Consider the following 19,186-nt stretch of genomic DNA (forward strand, 5'->3'; position numbering starts at 1 on the left):
TACCCGGCACGGGAGATCTTCTCACCTCTGGAGCCATAAATAGGGTGTGGAATTAGCAACCAATATGTTTCTGTGTCACTGTGTGTGTAATGCCTCTCTGTAATGGTTCCATTTGCTAGATGACATGTACTTAACTCTATTTTGAGCAGCACTCATTCTCCAGAGGTCATTTGGAATGTAACTTTCAGACACGGTCACTCCTAATATGTTTTCTCCTGGAGATTTCCTTTTAACATATTTCTGAGCTTGATGTTTCCTCTTATTCACTTGAGAATTTTTTAGAAAATAATATTTTGGTGTTATTAGGTTTTTTTCAACATAGAAATATAAAGTTTAGGGCTCCCAATGTCATTTGAAACAATCTGTAATGCAATTAATTCTCACTGGTAAATCCCAGTGGCACTATATTCTTTTACAAGATAGTTCTCCTAATCTCTGATTAAACTGATAATTTCTGATGGATGTCTAAAGACTGCTTTACTGCCAAATTGTGTGATGTTCATAAGAGCATCTTTAAATTAAGGAATGAGAGGAGGAATTTAAAAGTGACTGCATAATCTCTGCATCTAGTGTAGGATGCAAGAGATAAAAAAAGTACTAAATTTACTAGATCAATAGCTGGATACACAAAACAGAGAGTTGTAGTGCTCTACCTATTTCCTCTAGAAAAATGAACCAGAAGAACTTATCATTATGTTCTGCTCAAAGTCTAAAAGCAAAAGGCCAAAACTTGAACCTGGGATGCAGGATTTCAGGTGGGATCAGGAGAGTGAGGTCAACTTTGTGTTGAAGGACTGCTGTGTCTGAATTGTGAGTGAATTTAGGGCTGGGATCTGCTGAGAATGGGAGCATCTCTTTCTCATTTGTCTTTGCACTTTTTTAGTTGGTGTCTGGTCCTCACATGGCAGGCAGTAAAGGAATAGGGGCAAAATAAAAGACAAAACCCTCAAGTAATGGAGCTTATCTGGGTTCTGTTTGTTCCAAGAAGAGATTTCAGCTCTGATAGCCAAAACCAGTCGAATTTGCCCCGTTGTGTTGCATGGTAAGGTTATCTTTAGAGAAAATAAGGTTTCATGTCCTGTTAAGGAAGACAGAAATGAAGAAATGTCTTTGAGTAAAAAAATCTTACATCATTATTGACTGTGGAGTAGTAGGAAGGATGAATAAAATTGAAGCCCTTTTAGATCAAGTCTGCTTTGGGGAAGCACAATGGCGGGAAAGTTTTTGGTGTTTCTCAGAGGACAGATCTGAATATAGATATGAATCATCTGTAATGTTATTAATCAGATAAATATTGGGAAACATTTAATTTCAATATATCAGTAAAATACCTAGACTTTCCTGAAATACACTGTATCCTGCTATTATTAAAAGAAATGATAACACAGTTAAGCTTGCAAGTGGCTACCAACATATTTCTTCACTTAAATTATCAATCAGTTCTAGAGGTTTTATTTTAAAAATGTTTTACTTTCTATAACTGTTGCCACAGTGGTATCTAATTGAGGAGTCATTATTTCATTCATCCAAAATTAAATGGAAAAATAAATATTTTCAGAGGGACAAAGTTTGAAAAATTGAGGAAATTAACTTCTGCAAGCAGATGAACCATGAAGAACCAAGGCCTCAACAGGAGAGACATGAAAGCAAACAGACCTGCTGGTTGCTTATCAGTGTAGTTAAGGTTCTGGAACAAAAAAGAGATTAAAATATATGAAATACAAAACACTAAGGGGGAAAGATTGTAAAAGTTGTATAAATTTGTTATACAAAATGGTTTTATAAATAGAGTTTTAGTGCAAGCTTTATTTGGATTCACTAAAGCATTTGATATGAAGTAATTAGTGAAGCATGAGAAGACAAGGGTTTAGCAGAGAGACTGTAAAGCAGTTAGAAATGGAATGAAAGCCAAGTAATAATGGGTAAATTAGAAAAATCATACATTCATTAGCAGGATTCTTCAGGAGTTAGGATCAGCCTTATTTATTAATTTCAGTATTAAAAATAAGAATTTACTGGCAAGTTTTACTGTTGACAAAGTTATTACATGGAAGACCCTCATGATCTGTGCTAAGAAGGAAATATCTGAGGAAGGGAAGTTTTTGGTTCCTCTGAGCATCACTAGGAAATTTGAACTATCAAAATGAAGTAGCCCTGAGAATGAGACCCCAGGATGTGACTATTTATCATATTACCAATAGAAACAGGAATTCCTGGCATCATGCAGGGCACTGGTGGGCTCTCACTGGAACACAGTGTGCAGTCCTCTTCACCCTGGTTCAGAAAACCTAGACGAGGAGGGATGCAAAATAAAGCTACTACAGTAAATAGAGATCACAAATACTGTAAGAGGAGAAGATGAAAAATATTGTCTTAAAATGTGAAAAATTAAAAAAGAAGTCTTTACAATTGCTCTCTATAACTGCCTCAACAAGAAAAAGACAATGGGAAAAATGGGGAAAGAGCTCAGGGAAAATATCAGTAGAGAAGTTGTAGGTAGGAAATGGTGGCAGATAAATGTGTGTTGAAAATAAAGAAGTTTTAAGTGGCAGAGTCATGAGATGCTGGAAAATAGTCTCCCACTGGGAGTCACGGGGGCAAGAAGTTAATTAGTTTTAAGATGGAGATTAATCCTATTTTTAAACAGACTCTGTGAGATGGCCACCTGCAATAACAGGGGACTGGACTTTGTTCTGCAAGTTTTCTGCACAAGCCAGGTTCCAGCAGTTCTGTCATGAGTCTTCCAGTGCCTTGGCATTTATTTTAAGTCTCTAAGGGATTGTAGCAGTGTGAAAGCCTATTCTTTCAGTAACTGCCTTTCTTGAAATTATTACAGTGAACCTGAAAATGTGAACTTCAAGGGTGCAATACCTAAGGAAAAAATAAGGTCCCATTTACATATATTTTCATACTTGCAAGATTTATTGCACTAATGTCTAGGAGCCAGAGAGAGTGAATTGAAGACCCTTAATGCTAATCCTTTATTGACTATCAAATACTGTCTATGACATCTTGTTTCAATTCCTAGATATACTTTAGACTGGGTTTTTCAGAACTTGAACTTTATATGCCCTCTACTATTTTTTAAAGTGGACTCAGCGTACCTTTAATGTTAAAATCTCTTTCAAAACTGAAATATATTGCTCTGCAAACTATTTACACCTTGATCTTGTTCTTGCAAAAACTTAGATGGGTCATGTCTGGTGTATGCCAGTGAAAAATGTCCATGAATGATCAATTATTTCAATAGGGCAGCTGGCAGGGAAATTAGCACCTATGCATTTGTATGCAGAATTATGACCCTGATTTGGGAGCTCATGTGAGCTCTGGGTGCTGTGGATGCTCAGGGAAGGACCTTCCAGGGAGGATGGCTGTGAACCAGATCAAGGATCCTCTTTTTTCCACCTGAAAACTGTGTTTGCAAATGCAGTGAAATACTTTTCTACAGTGCCTAAGGTATTTTCTTGGCCTGCTAAATGGGAAATATTGTGCTCTGGTGTGTTTCAAGCCTCATAAGTGATGTGCAATTGGTACCATATTGAAATGCCTTTTAAAAATCCAATCAAAGCAATTGATTTTTCATAGACAGAGCTCAGATTGTCATTGAGTTGCATTCCTCACAAACCCCAAAGAAATGCAGCATGCCAATAAAATGGACAGAATGATTACAAAATCACTATCAGTTTTGGTTGTGATGTATGCTTTGGCATCCTTACATTGAAAGGTTTTATTTTCTTCCAAGACTCAAGTGCCAAGAAAAAACATTATTTTATTTTGCAGCTGCCCACTAAACCTCCCAAAACTGAATAGGTAAAATTCCAGACTTTAGTGAGTTCCCTTCCCTTTCCTAACTGTGATTCATCTGCAAATAACAGTAAAATATTAAAACAACATTCAAGGCAGATATATGGTTATACAAATCCAACCATATTTTAAAACTTAAAAGTAGAATTTCTATTTTAAAGATAAACAGATTTAAGGTAAAGCAGTAATTGCAATTTCAGTGGCTTTGGGAGGATGTATTTGGTTTGGATTTTTTTTAAATCTATTTCAGCTGTATAAGAGAGAAATGCAGACAAATAACAGAAGTTTTGCATATGCTAAGGAATGGATATGTAGCAGATGAAAATCAGTGTAGATCCACTGAAACCAGTGAAGCTTTTTAAGATCAAAAAATCAGAGAGAAGCAAGATTTGGCCTATTATTTTTATGGCTTTTCAAAATGGGCTTTCATAGACAGCTCAGTTTTCCGTCTCTTTTTTTTTTTTTTCAATAGACCCCATCAATTCACAGATGGTTTGCAGGCATGCTAAATAATAAAAGTGCATTTTTTATTAAATAAGTGTGGCTACAAAATCAGTATACTCATTGAGACATTACCAAGGAATGCTGAAGGCTTGCAGCCCAAACCAGTCTTGCACATCCCTTTGCTCAGAGCCTGCCTGGTTTTGGAGGTTCACAAAAGCACACACTCAAGATTCTGCTGTGTGGGCCCAGTTCCAAAGATTAATACTGAATATTAAAGCAGCTTATTAAAGCACTTAGCTACTGTTTTCTGAAGTAAGACCACCCGCACTTGATTGTTTGTTTGGTATCAAAATCTGACATTTTTTTCACTCATATGAAATACACAAAGCTGCAGAGGGTAATAAAAGTGTGATCAAGGTGTCTGTGTGCTTTGTGGTAAATGGACTGGTGCCAATTTAACTTTGGAAGCATTCCTATTAGGTGGATTTTTATAAATTTAAATCAGATAAATGTCAGTTCATTCTCATTACAGAACATTATTCTTAGATTTAGCATTTACTTGTATGCCCTTTGCTACAGGAAAAGTATCGTAGATGTTTGCTGGGTGTTTTTTAAATTGAAAAATTTGAATACTTCTTCTTTTCAAAAAAAACCCAGAACATCAAAAAAGGCATGACAAAAAAATCACTAGAGAATACTACTATTGAACTATTTAGGACAATGAAATATAATATTTAATATTAGCTGCAAAGTAGATTGGAATATGTGATGACATGTATAAAGTGAAGCCAGCAATAATTTTCTATCTGTTTTAAAATCCACTGAAGTCAAATAGATTATTGGCTCCAGTGGGGCCAGTGAAGTTGTAGCAGGAGAATATGGCAGTAGACAGCAAATTCTCTGAACAGAGAAATTTAAGAACCAGAATTTTCAATTATTTATCAGCTTAGATGCTGTACGTGATTTTTTAAAATCAGACATTGGTTTGGCACAGAGAAGGGCTTACCTTAGATTCCTAAAAAGTGAAAAAAATTGTGGTGTTAGAGCCACATCCTGAGGTCAGTGACATGGTTACCCCTCGAGATTTTAGGTGAGCTCTGAGCCCTGTGTTCCCCCTGCATCCTCTCTCTCATTTCTTTTAAGGGAGGCTGGCACTCAGCACACGCTTCAGCTTCCATTTTTTCCTGCCACAACTGTTTTGATTTAGTTCTGAAATGCTCTGAAAGCTGCAGAACAAAAGCAGAGTTTGAGTCTGGGGAGAGCTCTAGGGTTTGTAAGATTTTAATCATCCATCTCACTAGCATGTGTTCCAGTGAAAGAACATACAAATGGAGCTTGCTGAATAATGCCCAGGATCAGCTGCCCTTTTCCAGCAGGAATTCACTTAATGCACAGAAGGATGAATTTTCAGCATGAAGTTTAGAGTCACACTGAAAGTGTCATTGTCATTTTACTCTATTCTTTCTTGTTTCTTTTCTTTTTATAATTTTTTAAGTTAATAAAAACACAAGGAAGAGAAGGTGGAGCATTCACTGAAGAATTATAGCTAGGAAAAAAATAATTGAATCAAGTTACAAAAGGATTGTGTATCCCACGAGACAGTCCTCCTCCTGCCTCATTGTATTAATTACTTTCTCCATAAGGAATGCCAAACAAAGACCAGAGGAAAAAAAAATCAGTCCTTCTGTTTTGATTGGGATATATTTCAATCCTAGCAGGATATTGTCATACCTATCTTTTATTTGTAAAAGCTGGCAGTCATTCCAGATATTGCCAGTGTAGCACACAAACACATGCAGGAATTAGTGGTATATATTAACTGTGTGTATTGAATGCTTCATTGCATCTATTTAGGAGTCTCATGAGAAAAATCTCAGCCTATGCACAGAAATGACATGTGTTGCCACCACCACAGCTGCTACAGTATTTTCACACTTTACTGTGCTGTCTCATGGCAATCAGGAAACTATTATTTTGTGTAAGAAATAAAGAAAACTCGAAATGGTGGCTTTTGTTAGCCCTTAGCACTTTGTAAAAAATCAAACCCCACACCCTAATCCCTGCAATCTACTTCCAAATAAAATCAGCCAGCTATGCATTCTCTGCAGCCTGTCTCCCAGAATATCACTCCTTCTCACTTGACAAAAACACTGCCTTTGGCTTTTTGTGAGAGTGGAGTGTAAGATGTTGTGAAATCTGGGATCCAAATGATACAGGACCAGATTTGCCAATGCAATGCCAAGTTACCATGTTTAACATACATGCTTGGAATATGTTTTCACAAATAAACTTAAAGAAATGCCCAAGCAAAAGTTGCTTTAAGTGTTTCTCCACTACAACTAGATGGCCTGACATCCCCAAAAAAGGTCTGACACGGTGATGTTTCCATCAAGGCTTTACCTCCTTGTGTTTGCATATTTAGATTTCAAAATAATGAGCACCATAAATGCATGTACCCTGCAGTTTTCTTGATATACTTACAAAAATAAAATCTTTGTTGCTGTAGAATCTGGTAGTGAGAACAGAAGTTTAGCTGATGATCTGAGGAACAAGATCATTTCTGCAGAGACAAAATTTCTGCATTACTTGTTCCTAACACAGTGGGTCCATAGCTGTTAATCTGCACATGGCAGCTTCCCAGGTAGGAAGCTAAATGCATCTCTGCTCCCATCCCCATTCCCAACTGGAATTTGGCACCAAAATCCTGGTGGCTTTGTTTGTGTGTGTGCAGCAGCCCCCCTGTCCCTTGTCAGACCCCCTCTTTTTTGGAAGCTGATTTTCCTTCAGAAAGGGTTTGGGATTTCCCTTGTTGTAACAAGCTATGAATTTTCTATGTGAATATTGAAAAAGTCTGTTTTGTATTCTGCTGTGCAGAGCATCAATAAACCACACTGAGAGCAGGGGGGTCTGGAAATGTTCACACAATTAGTGAGAGCAGCATGGGGCAGCTCTTGGTGGGGACTAGAAAAGGACAAAAAACGTGCCACAGAAGAGTTAAAAAGGAATGGAAAACCTTCACTGCCTCTGGGTAGACAGAAGAGAAGTTACAAACAACATATTTTTACCCAGAAGAAAGTAGCAGATGTTCCTGGGACAGCACAGAGAGCGTCTGTTGTGCCTGTAGTGATTGCAGTGTAGATTCTGCAGTTTTAACTTCATCTTAGGTGGTTTAGTGTAAGGAGTTAAAATCTTGACATGACTTTCATCAATGAGAAAGACATAAAGCTGCATTTTTAACAACCTATCTTCAGAAAAAAAAAAAAAAAAAAAAGATTGCAGGTTTTGGGTTTTGTCTTTGGAAGTGTTTGGAATATGCTGCTTTTCCTCTCTGATCCTTTCTGTCTGTAACAACCAAATGCCTTCATTACCAAAATGGAAATGCCAATGCCCAGCAGGTTCATGGTATCCAGATTTTATGTGAAAATATGTGTCCACAGCCAACTAACAGAGCACTGGGAACATTTCTCTTTTGTTTTATTTTTCAAAGACTAAGAGAAATATACACTGTTCCCTGTACATATGGCCCAGTCCAACATAGACTTTGCAGGTTGGAGTGGTGTGATAAGAAGCGTTGTGGATTACAGATTCTGTGCCTTGAAGAAATGGAATGAGAGCCTCGGTTTTTCAGGGAGGTGGTTTACTGCAATGCAAAGTGATACACTCACCCAGGTGTACATGCTGCAGAGTGCTGGAAAAGCAGAAACACAAATGATACTGTGGTATTACTCTATGAATATGAGTGAGGGGGAAAAAGTCACTAAAGAAGGCAAAGTGTGAAAGAAGTTGTACATCCTTGGACCTTCAAGGGACGTTTTCCAGCCACTTCTCACTCCAGATACTGATAAGAAAATAAAGTCTTTAGACAAAGTCTTTGCCTGCCATGTTTGTCAGGAGTCTTCCCACAGGTGCAAACTGCTTTTCATGGCCAGTTCTTAAAAATGTTTGAAGAAAATTTAGGAGGTTGCTGTCAGAATTAGAGATGGGGTTTGAAGGAGCCTTAGGTACAACAATATAGATGAGGCTTGACAGAACTGTGTTCCAGCATCTGACTTGGTGTAGCCTTATGCTAATGCCCTTTGTCTTCACCTGCCCAGACAGCATTATTACTGCAGTGCTGTATGATTAAACCAACAGAATCTTTAATTAAAGAATAAGAAATCCACTGATCATTCCACATATTACAGTGGTACTAGATTTAGTAGCTATCTTATTACTGCTGTTGCTTCTTCTTAATATGTCTCCTAAAAATATTATCAGGAAAATAATTATTTTCCAAGTACATTGCACCATATCTGGTTTTCCTTGGTAAATTCACATGCACAGCAGCTACCTAATGACTTAGTAACCAATTATATGAAATCACATAAAATCACTGAACTATTGGCAAAACTCAACCAACTGCTTTTAAGGTTTGAAATTTCTATTCTATGAGCTTATAAACATACAATAGAATTGCTTTTGTGATTATAGCAGAGGAATCACTGATTATTTACCAAGGAGAAGCTTATTATTAGTCTTGTCAAGATGACAACTTCATTAATTATCCAGTGGTTTTGTTGATCATTTCATTTTGTCATATGAATAATTTAAAACTTTGATACATACAGTAATTTTCCTGAAAGGCCTTCATATTGGTCAGCTTGTCAGACATACACAGAAGACTGAAAGCCCAAATTAAATACTTAGTGTCCTTTGCAATTTCAGGGAAGTTAATTGAAACACTCTTCCTTCCTTCATTTGTAATCCTGCTGCAACAGTCAAAAAGAAATTACCAAATAAAATGTCCTATCTTCATAAGCAAAATTTTAATTACCTTTATATTTTATTTCGTCACTGCTACATTTTTGTGACACAAATAATATTTCCATGTGCTGCTTCCCATCTCTGCCTTATGGCAAGGCATGCTGAAGAATAAAGAGCAAGGCACAAAGGGACAAGCAATAGAAGAGACAATAAAGCATTAACTGTTGGAAAGTAGATCCAAATTCCCAGTCTAAAAAGAAAGAGAAACATGTCTAATATCATTTTATTATTACTTCTATGATATGGAATTGCTGAGGACCAACCTAAATGAAGTTTCAAATATGAGCTATGGCTTTGAGTTATTGCCTTTGAACAGCATTAATATTTTGTTATTTTGCTGCTTTTATTCTTGTGTTGGGTACTGATACCTTCCTCACATCCACAGTGTCTGAAGATGGAAGCATCACTACATTGCACCTTGGTGCCAACTCATTGAACCAGAAATGAGTAAAAATAAAATGTATTCTTGCTAAATTTGCAGTGTATTTAGAACCAGAGGTTGTTTTCAAAAGTTGATGAATAGAAACAAAGTTTTCCAACAAGGTCTTTTATCCAAATTAAGCACAATAAATATTTACTCTAGGAAATAATTAAATTCTCCCAGAATGTCCCTTCAGAATATAAATAAATATTCACATGCTAAGCATATGAATTGAATGTTTTCCACAAAACTCTTTCCTTAGCCAGTTATAGATCTGATGGGGTACCTGAAATGTGGTTTTGTATTGATTATCTCTCTGTGCATTATCTCTGTTTAGGAATGGGCAGCCAAGGGGTTTGGTGAATAACTTTTAGCTAACAAGGGAAAATTTTTCAAAAGTTATCAATAAGTTGCAATACAGAAATCAGGTTTCTTTTTTATAGTTCTACAGAAATCAGTCAAAAACATGGCAATGGAGTTAAGTCATCTAGAAATGCAACATGCAAAACCAGCAGTTAAAAACATTTCTTCTGTGTTCCAATCTGTGGCATCAGGTGGAGAAAGGCATCAGCACTGCACTGGAATAAGCTTTGAGACTCTGTTCTGCCTTTGGTTGCCTTCCAGTGCAAAGACACCCTGATTCCTGTCATGATGCTCACCCAGATTCTCTCCCAGAGAATTGAGTCTCTTTTGACAGAGATCAGCATTTAAGGGACACCCCACAGAAACACACTTATTTCTGAAGTTGTTCTCAATTAGTGAAGCACCCTTCAAATTGGAGAGACTTTGATATTTTATTTCTAGCTGCCTTTTTGCCTAATGTGCTTTTAATAACAATCTTCATCAGCCACTAATGACTGATGACTTCTAGATCTTTCTCTATTGAGTATAATGCATAATTACCTAAAATCATTAATATCTGAGATAATAGTTGGACCTCAATTTTGTATCCCTATAGAGAAAAGGAAGGTAAAAACACAGCTAAAATGCTTGACATAACTCAAGGGAGTTCAGCAGGTCTAAGAGCCAAATCTAGCAAAGTATAAGTTCCAGTCAGGAGAAACAGGTAATCTTCATGGAATGTTTCTTTAAGTATCACCTTTTTTCCAGACATGATCCCTACTATTGGAATGGGTTTTGTACCACATACAGGAGAGTTACCCTTAAGGTAATGGAGCTCTGGGCACACCCTCTTGATTAACATCACCTGTGGTTTTCACAGGAATCTTATTTAAGCCTTTGTGCCTTGGGTCTTCATGTGTGTCAGTGGGATGAGAATTTGGGCAAGGCTGAACTCCCTCCAGCAGTAAGTGAGTACAAACCTCTTCTATCTCACTGTGCTCAATTCAGTAAATATATTTGGTATTGAGAATATTGATTTACTAGTGAAGCTTATGTGGTCAGATCAATTTCTTCCCTGGGAAAGAGACTTGAGAATTTGAATTTGCCTTTTCACTTCCTGAAGGGTCTGGTAGTGTATCTACTGTTTTGCAGGTTTTGTTCTCTTACAACAAATACACTTCCAGGGTCACTTAGCAATTTATTATCTCTGAAATGGAATTTATGCTCTTGGTACTGGAGGTGCATGGGAAAGCACAGGTGCTGGCCTGGCTTTTTCCTTTCAGATATTCCGTGGTTGAAAATGCTTTCACTCTTGTGCTAAGAAAAAATTCTGGTGCCTTTCATAATGCCTCTTATTAAGCTGTTATGCAGTGTTGATGACAATTATTATCATTCCTCTTACTTTACCAACTGCTAACACTTGGATCACAGGGGCGCTGCTGCTGTCCCTCTGAAGGAATGCAGTGCAGCTGTGCCATTGGTCTAGGGTGGGAATTCATCCTTGTTATCCAGGTGCTAATTACGCCAATTTTTAATGTCCTACTACGTATGCAGATGAGTGTTCAGGTGATGGTTGATAATTACTTTGAGAAAGATGAGGTGCAAAAGGAAATGGCTTCTACCAGTGTGAAATAAGTTCTGGAAGCACATCCAGTTACATACATGATGCAATGTATTTGTGGGGATGTTACAAATGGGGTGTGTGACTTCATACAATTTATCCCTTAACATAAGATTCAAAGTAATCCTTTCCAAAGCTATATAAATAGTGAAAAAACATACTTTTTTTTTTTACATTTTGTACTTCAGTGAACTTTAACTTTTTGAGAATGTGAACATCTCATATTGTTCATGAGATTTGAGAAGAACTCTCTGCTCATCCTGGCATGCCACGCACATAAGATTATTTGTTTACAAGTAAACACAGCTTGCCTGTGTATTCTTCTTTAATGGAAAAGATATTAAAAATTTTTGATTACAGACATAAGATACAGTTTCAATGGCAAATGTTCATACCACTTTTGTCTCTGGATAATTTTGGGTTTGTAATTAATTTGCAGAGAAGGCACATACTAGGAACCATTCAATTTGGCTGATCAAGATTAGGTAATGAATAAAGAAAGAAATAATCAAAGCAAACAGTTTGAAAACACTGTTTATGAAAAGTCAGAAGTATGCTTAATGAAGTAAATGTTTCACTGCAGTGAAAGCTTCCAATGATTTCTCCAATTATTTTCAGCATTCTGAGCTGTAACACATAATTCCAGACAAAACTGAAAACATGTAGTACTCAATTAATAATAGGAAAAAAATAATAAACCAAAAAACTGGGTCTAGAATCTGAATTATTTAAAATATTTGGGAAATAAATTATGTAAACTGAAGTGTTTAGGTATTTCCAAAGTTTTCAGAAGAGCAAATGTCACATTTGCAGTTCATGTACCAAAAAATGATTAATTCTGTATTTTTTCCCTCCTAGTATCTGTCACTTCTCCTGTTTAGATGCATGTGTGTGTATATATAGATATATATTTCTATTTGTACTATGAATAGTTTTTTCAGAGTACCCCAGGAGAGAAGAGTTTTTACATGGGCCCACACAAATTCCTCAAGCCCCCACTAAACAAAATACCCTTGACAGAGAACAGTATCCCAGGCAGCAAAAGCCAAGATGCAAAATAATGAAAAAATAATTGCATAAATTCAGGAGGGGAGAATGAACTCCCTAGATCAAGTTCTAGATAACAACTGCATTTGCTAAAAAAAATGAGAAGGCAACAAAAGCACTGTGACAAAGTGTTGTTGAAGTGATAATGCTGTCAGAATGAAACAAAAATTTCAGTGCATTAGCATCAAACTAGTCAGCCCTAAATTGTGTGATAAGTATACTTGACATAAATAGTAGTCTGGACAGCAGTAATAAAGTGTTCCTTTTCAGAAATATTTTTTTAAGAAACAAATTTCCTGAGAACACTAGAGTATGAATAGTCAATATCCAAGTTCAACGATGGCCTGCAAATAGAGCAGAATTGGGCCAAACTACTAAATCTATCATTTTGTTGAACTAAATTAGGATTATTTTCCATAACTTGAAAACACTGAGACTTTGAGTTGTACTGTTTGAGCCGGAGTTGCAAAATGTCAGGAATGGTATGACAAACCAATAGATACAAACACAAATCATATAGAAGGGTGGGGAGGCTTTGAGTGGCTGGAGAGGAAGCATTTGTTCCTAATAAATTAATTATCTGAAGCACAGAGAGGGATATCAGAGCTGCTGATTGCCAGTCCTCCTTCATGTGCCTCATCCCCACTTTCCCTTCAGTCATTTCCCCCACTCTTGATTCCTGAATGCAGGACTTGGAGAGCAAGCCCACTTGTCCCTTTCCCCAAGCCTGTGCCTGCCTTCAGCTCTGTCTGCCTTCCTTCTTCTCTTTCTTTTCAACTCATGAAATTTTACTCTGCAACAGGGGGGGACTCCCCTGACATTGCTTTTATCTGAGTGGTTTGTGGAGGAAAAAAGGACTCCTTTTCTGTAAACATTACCGTGGTTCTCCCTTCAGGAGGAATTCCTTTGTTGCCTGTTACTGACTGTGATGTTGTGTTTAAACTTGAGACTAATCCTGAGGATACTTTTTGCCTGCCTGGCTACTCATCCCAGTGATCCTGCTGACTCAAACAGCAGTTTTATGTGATTAAGAGTGAAACCTGGCATTTCCTCTTTGTTAAGTACAAAAGATAGTCCTTCTAGGTATACAGCACTTTCAGGAATCTATCAGAGGTAAAAACCATCTAAAAGCAACCATTTCTCATCTACCAGTTTAAAAATAAATAAATAAAATCCATTCCAATCTAGGCCTGATTAAACTTCAATTTGAACTTGTCCTGGCCAGAAAATGAATGGTCTATAGTATCTGGATTTTTGCCTACTTGAAAAAGCTTGTGTGTGTGTGTGAGTGACTGTGTGTGTGTATGGGGGAATATGATTTATGGAAGTATTGATTTTTTTTTTTGTTAAATAATGAATTAGATGTCCTACCACAATATTATTTATCAAACTTTTTTGTCATATAATTAAATTGTCACATAATGGATTGCAGCCATATAGATTCATTAAATATTAAAACCTACATATGACACAGTTCACTTTTCCTTTAGCTAACAACACAATTCCTCTGTTCTTTTCCATTAAGTTCAACAATAGCTGTTCTTTAACCTTACCATGGAAGTTGCAGCTTCCTTTTACCAAGTTTAGGAAACAGATGGTAAGCAAAGTTTATAAGTTTACTTATGTTCAGTTTGGAAGCTGATTCTTGATGATCCTAAGTCTGTTCAATAAACTTTAATTATAAGAACTGATGGAGCTTTTTTTGCCATGGAGTTGTTCCATCAGTTGCCTCCAGGTGTGAAATGACCAAATCTGCTGAGCTGTAATGGAAGGGCTAGAGTCAAATCTGAGCTCCTGTTGGGAAGAGAAATATTTATTTGAAGTCTCTGTGTGACTAAATTCTTAGCCTGTAAGCAGGGAGCAAGAAAGGAACTTGAGAATAATATTTTCTCAGTAAATTTTGAGTAATACAAGATGAAGAGGGGAAAAAAACAGTGTTCACCATTACCTCAAATGTACTTCTTAATAGAATTGAAAATATATTAAAATTGAAATGTTTTAATCTGCACTGAAAGAGAAGTATATAGATAAACTGTCACGTAATAGTAACTAGAAATTATGTTTGCGAAAGAGAGGAAGTTGTCAACCATAGTTGCATCCAATGAAAGGCATTAAGACCCTTTCAAGAACAAGTTCTTAGTCAAAAAGGGACTAAACAACCTCTAGTTGAAGACAATGTTTTTAGAATATTTTCTTTGCAGTATAAAGTATATTACAATACTGCACTCAAGTGCAGAATTATCTTCAATTAAAGGCAACCCTAGTGATCTCCCAATTGGCAGTAGTATTTCTGAGTAATCATTAGAAACATAACAAAGCAACAACCAAACCAGAAAATGAAAGAAACTCCCAGACCAGACTTTTAAAAAATATTTTGTAATAACAAAGGAATTATTTGTTGTGAGGGAGTACTGCACTGTCCAGGTGTAGTCAATATGTTAGAGGTCAAATTTCTTTTTGCTGCTAGTTTGGTGCTGCATGATGTAAGAATTAAGAACACAGTTTTACAAAAAATAGGGTTGCAAAAAATTTTCACCCCCTTGATGCTGCACTATGGTGTGGGTTTTTTTCTTTTCCCATAAATAAATTTGACAAGCTGTCTGATTATTGCATTCCTAATATTACTTAATTTTCTTCTTCCTTCAAAGTTCATTATCATTGATGAGATTGTGACTTGAACTTTAATTACTTGTAACAGGAGTCTCACTAGGGATTTAAAACAAACTAATTTTGCACTCTACCTTTAGGGAAGGGAGCATGACCAAACTTCAATATACTCTGAGGAGTAGAAAACATATATGGCAAAGCTGACTGCTTCTAAGTGCCTTGGGTGGGATTCCTCTTCATTGTAGGAGCCTACAACCTGTCTGTCTGAACTAGTTACCTAAAGTTCCTTTCTAGTCAAGAAGGATAAATAAGCACCTTCAGGGGCACCAAATCAATATACTTGCCCCCTCTAAAGTGCCTCCATTGATTTTAAATAAAGCTTAGATTAAGAAGTAGTTGTTCTAGATCAAATACATGCATTCCGTGTTTTGTTGTAGATTGGCCATTTTAGCCAAAATAAATCCAGTTTCAGAATATGAGACTGAAGCAGAGTAATCCAGGCAAGGATATAGCCTCCCTCCCACCAATTTAGTATAAAATCTAGCAGTTTAAAAATGATGATTTTAGTTCCATAAACTTAAAATATAGGGGATTGGTAGTAAAAAGCCAGTAAAATTGTAAATGTCAGGTGAGTTTGTGTTGTTTGTGCTTTTTTTTTCTGAAAATCCAGGACAGATTTTTCATGAGTTGTATGATTTTCCCAAAAGGGTTCTAAAAAGAGCAATTGTACCCAGAATAGGAATTGTGTGCTTTTGTAAAGGTACGTATCTTCCTCTATTTGTTAAGGTTGGAAGATACCTCTAAGACCATTGATTCCAAACATTATTTTAGCACCTTTGTGACTGACTTGGGCCATGAAGAGGCCAGTATTTTGTGGTCAAAATTAGGAACTCATTAGGCACTTCTTAGCTGTAACAGTGAGATAGTGAGATATGTGTCATCTCCTTTCTTGATCTGTTTTATTGAGTGCTTTGTTGTTTCCTGAAGAAAATTACTAATTTTTTGGCTAATAGAGTAGTTTCAGTGTATGAGTAATATGTATTACTCATTGCTGTGTATTACTCATTGCTATCTAGGGATGCACAGAGACCTAAATATTCTGACATTTCAAGTCTGCACTTTGTTTTAACATAGTCCCCAGCAAAAGAGTAAGTGGCCTTCTTGAGAAGCATGACAATTGTTTTCCAGTTTCTTTTGCAGTTTTGTTGGTTTTTTTGGCTTTTTTATTTTTTTTTTAATGCTTATATTTTACATGATCTGTTCTCATTAAGCTTCTGGAAAATCTTGCATCAAAACTGATTCAAGTTTTCCAGTAAATGATTATTCAGATGAGATATAGTCAGTCTAAATGTAAGGAGCTAACATTTTCCAGAAAGATTTCATAATTCTCTTCACTCAGTGATTCAAAAGATATTGCTGCTCATCCTGGTGTGGCTACAAAAGCCTTATGAGTATTTTATTGTATCTCTCTTTTTGTGTTGTTTCTTTTTGATCCATTAACATTCACAACTGCACACCAGAGCAGATTCCCATACGTGAGAACAGGAATGAATTTTTCAGCTGCTAGAAATGAACTTTTTGCCTAGGTTTAAATTAGGTTTTAGGAAAAAATTCTTCATTTTGGTTGTATACACTGGCACAGGCTGCCCAAAGAAGCTGTGGCTGCCCCATCCCTGAAAGTGTTCAAGGCCGGGTTGGATGGGGCTCTGAGCAACCTGGGACAGTGGAAGGGGTCCCTGCCCATGGCAGTGGGATTGGAACTGGGTGATCTTGAAGGTCCCTTCAAACCCAAACTAGTCTGTAATTCTATGATCTTTGGTGACAGCTGGTTCTTTCCTTGAGAAATAATTGAACAGGAATGGATGAATGGTTGAAGAAAATAAAAAATTCTCCTGAATTATCATTCTTGCTTTAGACAGTCTTTTCAGATCCAGATTTGTTCTTCCTCACTTACTTCCTTTTCTAAACATTATGATTCCTTCTCACTTCATGTCCCTCTAACTTCTGACCTAGTGTACACTCCCTTCAAAAAATTACTAGATATATTTTTTCTAATGTTGCAGTGACATCTTTTTTAACTAAAGGATAACTGGCACCTGCAGCAACTTTTCTCCTACACAACCCCAGAGAGTATGAAGGAAATGCTGCTCTGTAAGATTTATATGCCAGCACAGGTGAAATTTGAATTTTCTGGGATGAGTGCCCTAGAGAATTAAGTCATCAGAGGAAGCATGGCAGAATTAGAACCTTAATTAAGGCAGTGAGAGAAAGGGAGAAGAACACACTTCAGGATGTTTTCAAACTTCTCCTGTGGCCTGTCTTGTTCTGCAGTGCCGAGGAGCTGCGGGGCCTCCTGCAGGCACTGGGAGGGAAAAAGGCAGGCAGAAGCCATGGGCATGGGGTAGTTCTGCTGCCCTCAAATCCTTCTGTGCCTGGGACAAGGGATTCCTTCATCCTGCCTTGGGTGGAAGCGTGTGCTGCAAGCCCCTCTATGATTTCCTGCAGGGTTTCCTTACAGAGCCTGGGAAAAGCAGTGCTCATCAGCCAGGCTGGTGAACTGTGAGCTGCAATTAGCAAACACTCTCTCTAAAAAACAGGATGATAAATGGGGCTGAGGAAGCATTGTAATCTATTGTGGAGACTCCTAAGAGTAAATGGATATTCCCAATTAATCCACAGGACGCTGATGTATGTGCCAGGTTCTGAAATTTTAATTTAATATTTAATTTTAATCTTTGTTTCTGTTCTCTTGAAATATCCTGCTTTAAAGTAAAATGTGTTTTGAGTATATTTTTCATTATATTCCACTACTGGCTGTTCCTTTGGTAAATTAATGTTTGAATTGACTTTTTGATATGTTTACTGCTAAATCGTTAAATAACACACCTTGCCTATTAGGTACCTGGCAAGCCTGGTATTAGATAAATATAAATAGACAAAATTGTTTTCCATTCCCATTAGGGTCTAAAGCATCTACTGAAGTTGCTGTGGTAGATGATGGGGTAGATAATTTTAGCCTTTCTTTCTGTTGGATTTCTTTATCCTGTCACTTTCAATTGATGCTAAGTGGTGTGACATGCATAACCACCAGTTCTTAATACATCTTAAAAAATCTGTAATCTGAATTGCACAGGGAATAAAATTATTAACTTTCTTATATTTTTTGCTGCACCTCATGCATTTTTTTAGAATGCTACACTATGCTGGTGAATGTAGTTTGGGATATTCTCTGTATGCTGCCTATTATCCAGTGGTATGCAATGATGTGGAATGTTTGTTGGAAAATACATGTGTAAGAATTACTCTAGAAGGTTTCCTAGACCAGAATTTGCCCTTGGCTTATTGTTTGAGAAATGATGGAAAAACATATGGACATGTATCAGTATGTGCATGGATAATTTCAAGTGTTGCTTCACACTTGAAGTGTGAGTCAGTCTATTATGCAAAAAAATGACACTTTTGATGAGGCCAGAAATGCCAGTGGGAGAATAGTGATACTTTATTAATCATTCTCCTTTTCTTGTAATTATTCCTCTAATAAAAATTTGTAAGAGAACATGAAAAAAATAATCTATGAAAGATAATCTTACCCAGAAAATATTTAGAGCATAAAATTAGGATTCATTTATGATAGGTAATTTTAAAACATTTTCAAAAGCATTGTGAGAAACCAGAAAGTTTAAGTACTAAAATAGCATTTATAGATCACTAGTGTCGTGCGTGCATAGTTTCCACATTTCCCACCCCATAGTCCCATATTTAATTTTTTTTTATTTTACTGAAACAGGTAAAACAACCTCTACTGCATTCAAATATAGATAACAATCAACCTTCATTTTTGGTGAGCAGAGAAAGTTTTGTAAGAGGAAAATATTGAAGAGTGCTATTTAAGCCACCCTTTTTCCAGAGCTTCTCATTCTTTTGGTACTTCAATAATTAGATGTCAAGCTTCAGGTATACAAGCATGATTTCCAGATGTCTCCACAAGTGTTAGAAATGTAAAATACAGAGGTGTGTACCACAGAAATTTGTACTGTTTCCCTGGTTTTCCTCCTTTCCTTATATTTTCAATTTAATTCTGGAATCCCTTTGGTTAT

At 36.6% G+C, this 19,186-nt stretch overlaps 1 protein-coding gene across 1 annotated transcript in view; it reads left to right on the top strand.

Moving 5' to 3' along the window:
* Nucleotides 1–19,186, top strand: part of ROBO2 (roundabout guidance receptor 2) — an 866,686-nt gene that overhangs the window by 159,481 nt on the left and 688,019 nt on the right. The gene's annotated exons all lie outside the window — the stretch shown is intronic.

The sequence above is a fragment of the Melospiza melodia genome, chromosome 2, assembly GCF_035770615.1.
Source record: "Melospiza melodia melodia isolate bMelMel2 chromosome 2, bMelMel2.pri, whole genome shotgun sequence".
Lineage (NCBI taxonomy): Eukaryota > Metazoa > Chordata > Aves > Passeriformes > Passerellidae > Melospiza > Melospiza melodia.